Source organism: Miscanthus floridulus, chromosome 1 (genome assembly GCF_019320115.1).
Source record: "Miscanthus floridulus cultivar M001 chromosome 1, ASM1932011v1, whole genome shotgun sequence".
Lineage (NCBI taxonomy): Eukaryota > Viridiplantae > Streptophyta > Magnoliopsida > Poales > Poaceae > Miscanthus > Miscanthus floridulus.
In genome coordinates, this window is record NC_089580.1 from 39,708,797 (window position 1) to 39,721,481 (window position 12,685).

Below are 12,685 nucleotides of genomic sequence, written 5' to 3' on the forward strand. Positions count from 1 at the left end.
TACCAGTTTCCAATATCAGCCTTAGCTTTAGGCTACCTAGCTTCAAGCATAAGAGAGGCTAATTTGGTCAAGACACTTTCTGATACTTGTCCTTTGTAGTAAGTTTTGTCTGAAGAATTTCCTTCGTTGGCCTTCATGAAGTATTGTTACTTTGGGAGGAATCCAAGATAGCAATGTCCTACGTACTTCGTCCTTGATGTACGAAGAGCGATACAAACGTAGACTAAATACTTGCAGCATCTACTTCCCAAGTGGATATAGCACAGACCATATGGACTTTGCACTAGACCACAGCCTGTTGATGGATATTCCTTGCAACGGTGCTATATTTGTTCCCAAGGTTTGAAAAGCAGTTCTCTACAAAAGTGGCTTGAGCACAACTTTTCAGAAGGGATGAGATCCTATACGACAAACATCCACTGAAGTTATGGAAAACCAAGTAACCAACAGACAATGTCTATTCCGGTTGTAACTGTCTAGTCATTTGATGCCAACTGATGTAAAGCTACATAATGTTACATGGGTGTAGTTCTCTTTCTCTAATAACAATGCTGTATGGCTTGAGTCTGCTGAGTGAGTGGTAAACGTAGTAGCTGACTCTATCGGCTCAACGTTCTCGATGATCATTCCTTAGGGAGCCTTTGGATCCAGGTTACAACAGTGATCTGGGTGGAATCTGATGCAACCTCTTGGGTAAAAACATATATAAGGTACCAAAGGCATGTCAGCATTGGAGAACCATTGACGCAGAAGGATGTTAGCGAGGCTTGGAGGACAACACAAGTTGCAAGTAATCACAAAACTAGGGACTAGTTCACTACCAAGCAGGTTGAGTACAATTTGCCTTCGTGGTGCAGTTGCACAGCAAGTTGGGTTGACTTGCATCATAGCAAAACCAGCTTTCTTGAACTATATTTGACATTGAGGCTTCCATTCTTGGGCCAATCAATATCTCAAAAACCATAATCTAAGAAAAATCTATGGTTAGACACCTTTCCAATTACTTTCGAATTGCAAGGGCACAATTTGACTTCTAGAACACCTTGACTGCTTACGCATTGCTGATCTAAGAGGGCAAAGGCAAGGCACATAGGGGTGCAATTAGTCTTCTCAAGGGTATGGAGGGTTGTCTAACAGCAATACACCTACAAGTTGTAATTTCTTGGCAGGAATGACAAACATAACCGTCTAATGCAAATGATGATCGCAGTCACAGCAAAATTGCAGATTCTATACCCTTTTGTTTTCTATTCATATCTCACAAACTACTGCTCCAATATGCACAAAATTTGGTGGGCATGTAGATCCATGGGTCTTCTAACTACTCACCAAAAATCAACTCAACCGGACACCGTTGACCATCCAAACAATTCATCTACCAAAACTGCTCTGTTATGAAATGGCAGCAAACCGAGCCGACAAGATATCTCTCAAATCCAATGTTTTACTCAACCAATACTCCAACAAACTTTAGGCATCAACCTGTCCTAAGTGAGGAATGAGGTCACCAAAATTTGAGGCCATTCCAACCATGTTTGAGTCACTAACCGCTGGCTTGAAGATAACCGGTTTAGTGCCACAAAATCTAGATAGATTTTGTGTCCTCTCTTTTCTTCGCTCCACACATTGAGGTGTGCGTTTTGCACTCTCTAACCTTTCTCATAGCAGCAGTAGCCTTTCCCTAGCTGAGGATGGGGGCTAGAGTTTTCCTCACATGCTTCTCTGATAATACTTCAACCATCGTTCTAGACACCAACTTGACTATGCACAAGCATTGGACTTGTGGGCTGTTTTCGCAGGGCACCAAACATTATTCCACATATAGGGCATTTCTACATTGACAAGGAACCATTCCTATATATCCTTCGGCACTTCATCTAATAGGGCCTTGAGCAAATCCATTTGTGGTACCTAAGGACACAATGATGCTGATCGAAACTAGGCACATGCTTTCTCTAGTTCTTCACTTATCTGATACAACATCTTGCACTATATATGTGATTGTCCAAGATGGAATTGACTTGATAGCACATTTGGAGAAGAAGTAGCACTTGCATTGTAGGGCCAGGTTTGGTGTTTCCTTGATTAACATTGTTCTGTGAGATCTGGCCTTCATAGTTACCAAATAGTCGTTACCTAACTGAAGACTAACTTTTCTACTGGTAACAAATTAGTTGTCCCTCAACACTAAAAAGGTTCCAAATCTTCACTCTATAATAATAAAAATTGTGGTCGAAGCCTACAGATGGTCGCCATTGAAGTCAGCAGAAAGGGGTCACACCAAAGAAGGTCGGTTCGTCTACGTGATCCTGATGCACCTAAAGATTGAGAACTTGGACAATAACTCATATATACCAGGTGACCTATTACAGCACATAATATCTTGGTCCATTTATCATCCGACTGATAACTTGTTCAACCTTAAGTGTGGTGCACCTTTCTGATCCAAAAAATGACATAAGTTGCTCACTAGATGATCGATGTCATTATAGGGACAGTCACGTCGAGTAGAGTCACTTGTCTACCACCTCTTGCAGTCTGTTTATGTTCCTGTTAGTGACCTGTTCTTCAAAGGTTAACCATTAGACTACTCTAGAAGGAAGTCCTATTGCATCTAGTTCGACATATAGATCTCTTGACATGATAAGGAGAGATAACCAAGGAAGAGCTCAAGTGAGAATAACATATCGGTGTAGTTCTGTAATGGATCACAACTAGAAACCTCGATATCAGCGCGTGCCGAGCAGCACAGCCTTGTGTGTGCACCCATAGGGGCTCTCGATTTTGTTGTGGCGCCATAGATCGCTAATCGTGGCACCATTACTGAACATATAACCTACAAGAAATCTCACATGGCACAAATTGGGTTGCATAGGAGCAAGCACTATGCGAAGGAGGGATAGCAAACAAAGGTAGTCACAAGGTTAGGAGTCAACAAGCAGGGGATCCGAAGATTAAAACACAGCGCAAGAGAGCATAGCCTAATTACTGAAGGCAACTAAGCAGGAGACTCTTGCTGAATTTCCATATACGCCTTGTGTCCACCAAGTGATTACCAGGTAAAGATGAACATGAGATTTGGTCTTGTCGAGCAGCAACATGAGATCAAGACTGATAAACATCCAGAGACTTGAAAGAGTTGGAGATAAAACAAACGAGATTCGAGGGACAGAGCCAAGGCACTGACTAAGGATTTAGTTGATAAAGCAACGACATGATCTATGAGGAAAAGGTTCTAAAGTAGGGTAGATAGCGATTAGCGTTGCACCAGATCATCAGTAGAAGAAGGAGCAATGAGATCTAACAAGGATTTTTGAACAAGGTCCTCCCACACAGGAGCAGGACAACCACAAAACATGTGAGCAAAGAAGGGGACAACCACAAAACAGCGTGATCGTGTTCAGCTCTTCGCGGATGTAGAACCATTTCTTGTACCAGTCGTCGAGCGACGTGTTCCATGGGATGTGCAGATACTGGGCTTTCATGCCATCATGGAGGTTGAGGTACACACCTCCGGCTATCTTCAAACCACCGCTTCCTTTCTTCCGCAGATAGAAAAGATGGCAGAAAAATCGAAATGGGGCTAGAAGCCGCCATATGCTTCGCAGAGATGTATAAAAGTGATGACAAGGAGGATCGAGTTGGGATGTAGATTGCAAATCCCAATCTCATAGTAAAGACAGAGCCCCTGAAGAAATGGATGTACCGGAACCCCAAATCCCCGTTTAAAGAAATCCTCGAACACCATGATCTCACCTGGTTGTGGATCAGGGTACCCCTTGCCCTCCGGCACACGCCATCCTATGAGCTCCTTGTTGTGGAGTACCCCCATGGTGATGAGGTCTTCAATGGTCTCCTCGTTGCTTTTCGATTTCCACCACTCCTTCACCATGACCCCTGCTTTCTTCTAAACATCACTTTTCGCCATCACTCCGGCCTTACTGGTGAATGGGGAAATGGCGACGGATTGATTGGTGGCGATTTCAGATGTATTAGGGTTGGCGAGAGGAAGAAGAAAGTTGCGGTTGCGAATGGCAATGGGGTTCAATAAATAGTAACTGACCTATCATATACCGTATTTGACCCAAGAGTTACGCCATTTTGTCTGCCCGGAATTCTTGGGAGACATGTGCACGCACCGTAGACGGTTGTTTTCACAGCCTCGAGATCTATGCCAATATATGCGCCTCTTCGTTGCCAGTGTGGGAGGGCCCATGCTGATGCACCTACTGATAGGTGCTAGCAACTATTTGCTTGACAAGACACAAAGGCAAAATGACATGCTATACCCGTCTACTTTTTTTACCAGACGTGTCAGACCGGACTTGTCAGAGCAGATACATAAGCAAATACAAAAAATAATAGTAAAAGTGGCATAATAGTACAAGTGGCAAAAGGTTTTTTATCACACTTTTTGTGCTTGGGGATTGTCCCGACCACACTCGTGCTTGGGGACTGTCCAAACCACCATCGTGCTCGGGGACTGTCCCAACCACCATCGTGCTTTGGGACTGTCTCGATCGCCCTCGTGCTCGTGACTGTCTCGACCGCCCTCGTGCTCGGGGACTAAACTGACTACGGTTTTTCTCGGGGATTCATCGTTTTTCCCATGCTACGCTCGGGGACTGCCCCGACCGCTCTCCGACCATTGCTTGGAGACCGCTCTCCTCGGCTACATGAGATTTGTACTCACATACAGTTGAGAGGCATTTATTTTTTCTCACTTAGACCTTGCTACAAGGCTAATACCTTGCCTTCCAGCAAGCTCGGGGACTACATCGGTACGATGCACCTGCCGGTGCATCTCGTATCGATTGTACGATGATTGGATTCTCAACTTAACTGGGAATTCTTTTAAGACCCTAGCACCATGTGCCTATGTCACCTACTACCAGGCTCAGGGACTAAGTGGGCATAACATGCAGTGAATGTGCTTATTTTATCGACCCCTATGCTCTAACTATTGGCCATAACTGCTACTGTACAAGGGTCACTTACATTTCTTTTCAGAAATACAAGTGGGCACACTTGATCAGGAAAGAAATCTTTTTCTTTTTTCTTTAGAGCACCATGCATTCTTCGGACAACCAGAATCTTTAGCTATAATCATGGTCTACTGCTCTTTGTGCTGACCAGGATACTGGCACATTTGCTTGGTCAATGTTTCAGCCATTCGGAGATGACATGAAGACAGATCGCATTAGTCGAAGAAGATCGAACGGCATGTCGCAACATAATACATGGTGCTCGGGGACTAGCTGTGGGGGTATTAACCCCTATACCCTCACGGCTAGGCTTGGGTCAGGCCGAACCAAGGGGTCCGGTCCACTAGAAGACGACACACGGCCCAGCCGATCTGCTCAGAGTCCCACGCAAGGAATCAAGACAGATTTGGAAATCAAGCAAGATCCTGATCGGTTAGAATAGGAATCCTTATCTAGCCACCTATGGCAATTGTAACTAGTTAGGATTAGTTTTCAGATCTGTAACCTTACCCCCCAGACTATATAAGGTGGGCAGGGGACCCCTCTCAAAAACACATCTCATTGACATACAGCAATACAATCAGAAGCAGGACGTAGGTATTATGCCTTCACGACAGCCAAACCTAGATAAAACCTCATGTCTGTCTTGTGTCACCATCTCATTTGTAGCTTGCGCACCTGTCTACTAATAATCTACTACCTTGGGCATACCCCTAGGTAGACTGCCGACCATATTTTGTCAACATGCATGGTAAGAAGTCACATGAAGAATAAAAGCTAAATAGAATCAGGAATTTTTAAGAAAACCACTTCGATGGCATCAAGGATAACACAGAAGGACTCACATCTTCTGTCATTTTGGAAGTATCTGTTGTTTCAACCAAAATAAGTTCTTCTCAGGGATCAGTTGATGAAGGTCTAGTTGATGCCAAATCGAATACCTAGGACAATAGCTCCGCACCTAGAACCAATTGGGATACAATGGCTGATAACTATGAAAAAAGGGGATTAGAAGTTGAACATCAGTTTGAGAAGAATATGGATTGTTTACCCGAGCAGCTAATGGTCTCATTCTACGAAGTCTTTTCCCATTAACAGCTTTTTGGGTTGCCCCTTGGACCGCCTTGTGCTTTGAAGATTGATATGTCACAATCATGGGGGCAGCATGAGTTTTCATCAATTTCTTCAATGAAGGTGTGGTTGATCCCATTCTTGAAACTAGACATGGTGGATGATAATCTATAGGATGCCCTTTCCTATCCAAGCTTGGAGGATCGAATTTAGTGTCCTAAAAGGGTCGATTAGAATAGTTGGCAAGGAAAGTCATCAAGTAGTCTCTATGAAAAGGGAATGAAAAGTTACCTCACTATCAGAAGTGAATTCTTTGTCCAGCGCTATGCACAAAGGGTTGACCAATCGACAAAAGAGATGGGAGCATCATTCTTGCCACCAAGAGTAAAAAAGAGTGGAAGAGAAGTTGACCCTAGTCTAGTCATGCAAGCAAAGGGAAGGAAGGTCTGATCCCAATTGAAAGACTTTGGAGGCTTCCATCACCTCACTGATATCTTCCCTTGGCTTCAGTGTGTTCTTGAAGAATAGTTGAGGGGGAGTTGACCAAGGCCAAACTGACAGGCTATGAAAGACGGATGGTAAAACTCATAAGTCACAAGGTTGCCTAGAAGAAAGGAACCTGTAGCCATCTTGCCACAGCCATGACAAAATTTGGCTGGAAGAACACAAGGCTTGATGAAGGAATTAAAGATTGCAGCCACTGTCTCATCCAAACAGCCTGATTCAAATCAAAATTTAAATGAGAGTATTAGCTCATTGTTCTTATCCTCATCATAGGGTAACTAGGTTAGGACGTCTGCATCAAACCCTCTATAAAACTTTTTGAAGAGATGACCAACATTGACGTCAATTATTATGGCCGATGCAGCTTCACCGTAGCTCATGCACTGACGGGTTCTTCCTTCTTCGCCCTTGTATTCCTCATCAAAGTTGGAGGAAGGAAAACTCACATTTCTAAGGTCAGGCCATACAATATTGTGCATATATAGGTTCAGCCATAGCTATATCAACCACCAAGGGCCACTAATAGTATGCATTGGTTCATTCTTCAGCAACTAGGTAGCTACCTGGTGCATCAGATGATAAACGTCTCCTAATAGATACTTTCTAAGAGGGATGTCCTTGCCTACTTATAGATGCTCCACTATGAGTTTGTGATTATAAGTTGGACCACAAGATGACCCGTAAAAGATAAATCTTTCCAGCCACATGTTCAGAAAGGCCACATGTTCTCTTTCACTAACAGTTGATCCATCTCCAATGTGGTTCAGAATGTAGCTTGCCCATCCTATGCAATCTGATATTTTGGCTAATTTCTTGAAACCAGCACTCAAGTACTCATAAGGCTACATTGATCCAGTGATTCCAAGGCTAGTCAACATGTAAACATCGGCTATAGTGATGGTCATAGGACTGTGACAAAAAAGAAAGGCGTTCAGGGCATTTGACTAGAAATAAGATGCAGAAATCAGGAGTGAATCATTCCTCTCCATCCTAGACAATGAGAGTGTCAAACATTAATTCAAATCATAAACCCCCAATCTCCAGCTTTTTTCTCGTATACCCTACAAAACCAATATCTCCATCCCTTAGGCATTTTAAGCCAGTTTTGAAGGGGTTTTAATATTCCAAGAGGACGAATCTACTACAGACTGTTTGAAGGGGATTTGGTTGGTTTCTTGACAGATGAAATCAGATGGATCAAGGTCACCCTTAGGCCTAAGAAAATAGACATTGGGAGCAACAGTTGATGGAATCAAGATTTCGTTCCTTAGTTCCTAGAAATCGAATGAAATAAATTTGAGAAGAAAAGAAATACAGGGTAGCGGCCGGTACTTGGAGAATGGAAGCTTGGAAGCATACCTTAGGGACATGGTCGCTGGTTGCCATTGTAGCCGGAATAGATTTTAATCTGACGAAGATCGCTTGAATAAAGGTTTGATAGAACAGAGGATTTACTAGGGTTTGAGGCCTTGGCGATGACGGCATTGGCTGTTAAGATTTGCTCAAGGAAGAAGGGGAAAGCAAACATGCCGAGTAAGTTGGAAGAGATACTATTGGAATATTATATAAAACTTAGGCCAGGAAGTCAGGAGTCATGATATATCTCAGAATAGAACGGTTGTGGCATGGTAAGCAGATAAATAGGCATTTTGGAATAGAATCATTTTTATCCCAAAATTAGGGGGCATGTGTTTACACCAAAATTTGGGAGAAGAACGCAGAAATTTGAAGGTTCCAAAATCGTGTCGATCAAGGAATTGATTGCATAAGGATCGATATCAGCTGATTTAGATACGATACTAGGATCGGCTCTCTTTGAATGACATCAGCAGATAACGATAATGGGCTACGGTTGGTGTCAGGAAATACATATTGGACTCTATGAAAAGGGAAAGATTAGGGTCCAAGTTATCTTAAGTTAGGAATGTTTTCTTTATACCAAAGATTATAATGAGTCGTATTTGAGTAGGATTCATGGTCAGGCTCCGGACATAAATATTAAACCCCGGCTATTGTAAGGGACACATAATCAATTAAATACAAGTTACTTACTTTTTTGGCTCTGGCCAACCCTTAGGAGTAGGAGTAGAGTAGATCTCGGTGAGTTCTTCAGCGAGTAGGGCTGCATCGGTCCGGCCGACCTTCGGCTTGTCTGTAAGTACCATCATGACTTATACTTCTGTTCGTACGACTACATCAATTCGGTCGACCTCCACTATGACTCTGTTATAAGCTAGTTATCGACTCTTGTCCAGTTCAAGTACGGCTGCATCGATCCGGTCGACCTCCACTGCTCGAGCTAGATTAAGGTCAAGTTATCGGCTCTATCTAAGGGTGGCGTCCTTCGGGTAGATTCATTAAGTTACCAATCTTGCTGATGTCCTTATTGTTATTAGTTTGTAGCAACATCAACCTGCCCAGTCGAGATCGATCTAGATCGGCCTCAAATCCTTTTAGTTCGTCGTTTGCTTTGTTACAACATGATGTTTCTTATTTTAAGCGATGGGTCTTGTTTTATCGACTGTTCTGTTTCAATCTTGATCGTGCATAGTACGCGGTTAAGGCACAAATGATCTTAGAGAGGTTTATTGGCTAGTTAAATCTGATCTACGGTTCACTATTATGGCTATAACGATCCGATTTATCCCCACTGACAACACTTTATATTAGAGGATGCTAGTTAGTAGATTTGTTCTCGATCAAGCGCGACCTTAATTGGTTACTATGCCTACATCGCCTAAATAGCCGATCGCCTATGCTTTAACGCCTATGGTGTGTTTATACGATTCTGTTAAGCATGAATAGATCTATTTACTTTAAAGGTTTGATTTGTTGTCTTTATCATAGCTGCATTGATCCAGTCGAACTACACAATTAGAGATAGCAGGTTAGGTATGATGAGTCCATAGGTCTGTCTATGTGAAATAGTCGATTGTTCACACGTTGTAGTTCTCTTGACCTGAATCGACTATTTTAGCCGATTCATCCGAGCCTTCATGAATAACATGTCTTTCAAAAAGCCTATCGAAGTATGGATGTCTTTACGGATTCTTTAGTTTTAGTTTGTTATTATCATCATAGCTGTCATCGATCCGGTCGAACCTCACTGTTGATGGTAACATATTAGATTCAGAGCGATTGTAGGTCCATTCGTATCAGATAGTCAATTTGTTCATGTGCTATATCCTTTCTTGTTAGATTCATCGGCTCAATGATTCACACTAGTAATATCTACCTAGCCGATGATCTCATTTACATCTACATGTACTGTACCTGTCAAATATAAAATCAATCGCTACCCATGAGCTTTATAGTTCGTAACAGCCGATTTCTGTGTGTATTGGCTATTTAATCGTTTTTCCTATCTGACTACTCCCGAAGCGGCACACTTGGAACTGTCTGGGCACAGACCAGCATGTTCCACCTTAAATTACTGATAAACTTCCTCTCCTTGTCAATTGCAGGGTCAAATTGACTAGCACATCTTGAGAGGAATACGTAGGATTGGTCATCCCTACGTTAAAGCCAAGCGAATCTCTTGCTCCATCAAGCAGATCCTTCTGGCTTGCTCATCTGCTCGACACATGTCACATTTTCATGATGACATGTTCTTGATGTGAATCCCCAGGTATGGCCCGTCATGGCCACAGGATACATCGAGGCATGTCAGCCTCTTTCCCGGCGTTCGAGTTTTGACCTAGGCCCATACGCTTGGACCTGGAGTGATTAGCAGCGGTATGGGTCCTTATCGGACAAGATGAAAAGCGCATATTCAAGGTCGGGCGAGATGGAGCCCACAACCTTGGGTGAGATAGAAACCATGTCCTTGGGGTTTGGTGAGACGAAGCCCACATCCTTAGGGTCGGGCGAGACAGAGCCCGCACCCAAGGGGTCGGGTGAGACGAAACCCGCGTCCTTGGGGTCAGGCGAGATAGAAACCACACCAAAGGGTCAGTCGAGATGGAACCCGCACCCAAGAGGTCGGGCGGGATGGAACCCACGTCCTTGGGGTTGGGCGACACGGAGCCCGCATCCAAGGGGTCAGGCAAGACCTTTTAATATGTCTTGAGCCATCCGGGGAAGTCAGTGTGGGCGCTAACTTCCTTGCTTTGGGTATTCCTAATATCGTTACCTGACAGTAGCCCCTGAGCCTATGGAGGAATAGAATACTCCTTTGGAGGCTTTTCTGGATGGGGGGACTCTGGGGGCCTTGGCCTTCTTTTTGTAGCCCATGGTGTGTCCTAGTAGGACAATGATTCCCTTTTGTCACGATCGGTCTTCTAGGGGCCATGTAACTGTAGGATTTGGGAGATCAGAAAGATTATTCTTGATTCCGATCCCCTAGGATCCAATCGGTCCGCCATCGTACTATGACTGTGCATTTGGTCTCCTTGTGAGTCCAACTTCCCTCAAACCCCTATGAGTAGCGGGGGTCCGGTCGAGGTTCGTCTCATCTTTGTGATCATCATCCTTCAAGCGTTTTTTTGATAAAATGGAAGGGCTAAAACATGGTGCTCGGTGAGCTATTAATGGGCTAGTCCAAGTGGGGCCCTAGATTCCCGTTCATGGGGGTCTAACATGGGTCAGCTGGTGACCGACTCCAAATTCTTAGTGGCCAATCCACATAGTTCTTTGGTCCGTTCGACCGGTCTCGAGGGCTCATTGCCTTTCTTTGAGGAAAAACCATGGACTAGGAACCAACCAAGACTCGAATGTGGGCCGGGATGCCCACAGCGCCGTGCACTTTGGTACTGGCCGCTAGTGGGCCCATACTTTTCCACCCCTCACTCTAAGGCCCCTCTAGAGTGGCTGTGAACCTATCGGAAGGCCAACCTTCGAACTCCTAGGCCTGAGTGGGCGTAGGAGTGTTTTTAGCTCCATATACCATCTTACCTATGATGGTTCTCGCGCCTGTCTACACCAACGCTGAGCTAGATGACATTGAGAAGGAGGTGGCCCCTCTGGCATAGGACTTACCTGCGGAGATAGAGGATAAGATCACCCCAAGAAATTAGTTAGGCAGATAAGCCAGGTGGCGAACTTGTAATAAGTGGACAAGCTCTTAAATTTTGTTATGACCAAATAGATTTTTAGCTCTTCTCCCCTTTTTGTATAAAAAGGTTAATGCATTCTGACCCTTTCCATCATTAAGGCTATAAAGCTCGGGTGCGGATGAAAAACTCTAATCACGCTGGTGAGCAAAAACACCATAACCGCTAGGACGTATGTTTCTTGTAGTCCGACTAGTTTTACTTAGCGTTTATTTCCACAACCCTTGGTTCTAGATCTTGACGTGAGAAAGGGTCAAGCACATCGATTGTTTGCTGGGTAGATATACTCTTTAATGCATTTTGACACTTTTCATAGTTAAGGCTAAAAAGCTCAAGGCGCGAGCAAAAAACACTGATCATGCTGGTGAGCAAAAACATCATAGCCGCTAGGGCGTAGGTTTTTTGCGGTCCGACTAGTTTTACTCAACGTTTGTTTCTGTAACCCTTGCTTCTAGATCTTAACGTGATAAAGGGTCAGGCATAGAGAATGTCCACTAAATAGATATGCTCTTATCAGCCCCCTAGAGAGGCCCAACCCATTGCTGTTGTAGGGGTCAGGTGTCACTAAAGATTGAGGAGTCGATAGCAAAACTGATAAGAGAAAACATGTGTAAATTAAGGGTAAAAGCGACATAGTGGTTCGATGTTCTAGGCGTTGATGAAGACTTCTCCGTCCTTGGTCTTGAGCTTATAGGTGCCTGGTCAGAGCACCTCCACGATGACATACGGTCCCTCCCACGGCGAAGAGAGCTTGTGGCGGTTCTTGTTGCTCTGGACAAGGCAGAGCACTAGGTCCATGACGTTGAAGGCTCGTCCCCGTACTCAATGGTTGTGGTACCGATGCAATGCTTGCTAGTACTTGGCCGAGTGAAGGAGGGAAACATCACGTGCCTCATCTAGCTAGTCTATGACATCCTCGAGGGACGCTGGACGCCTTGGCTCCCTATTTGTCATACGCCCTGACCCTCGACGCTCCATAATCGAGGTCGGTCGGGAGGATAGAGTAGCAGAACCACCTAATATAATGCCTCCTAGGTGTACTTGTCTTCCATTAGACACTAAGTACCCAAGAGA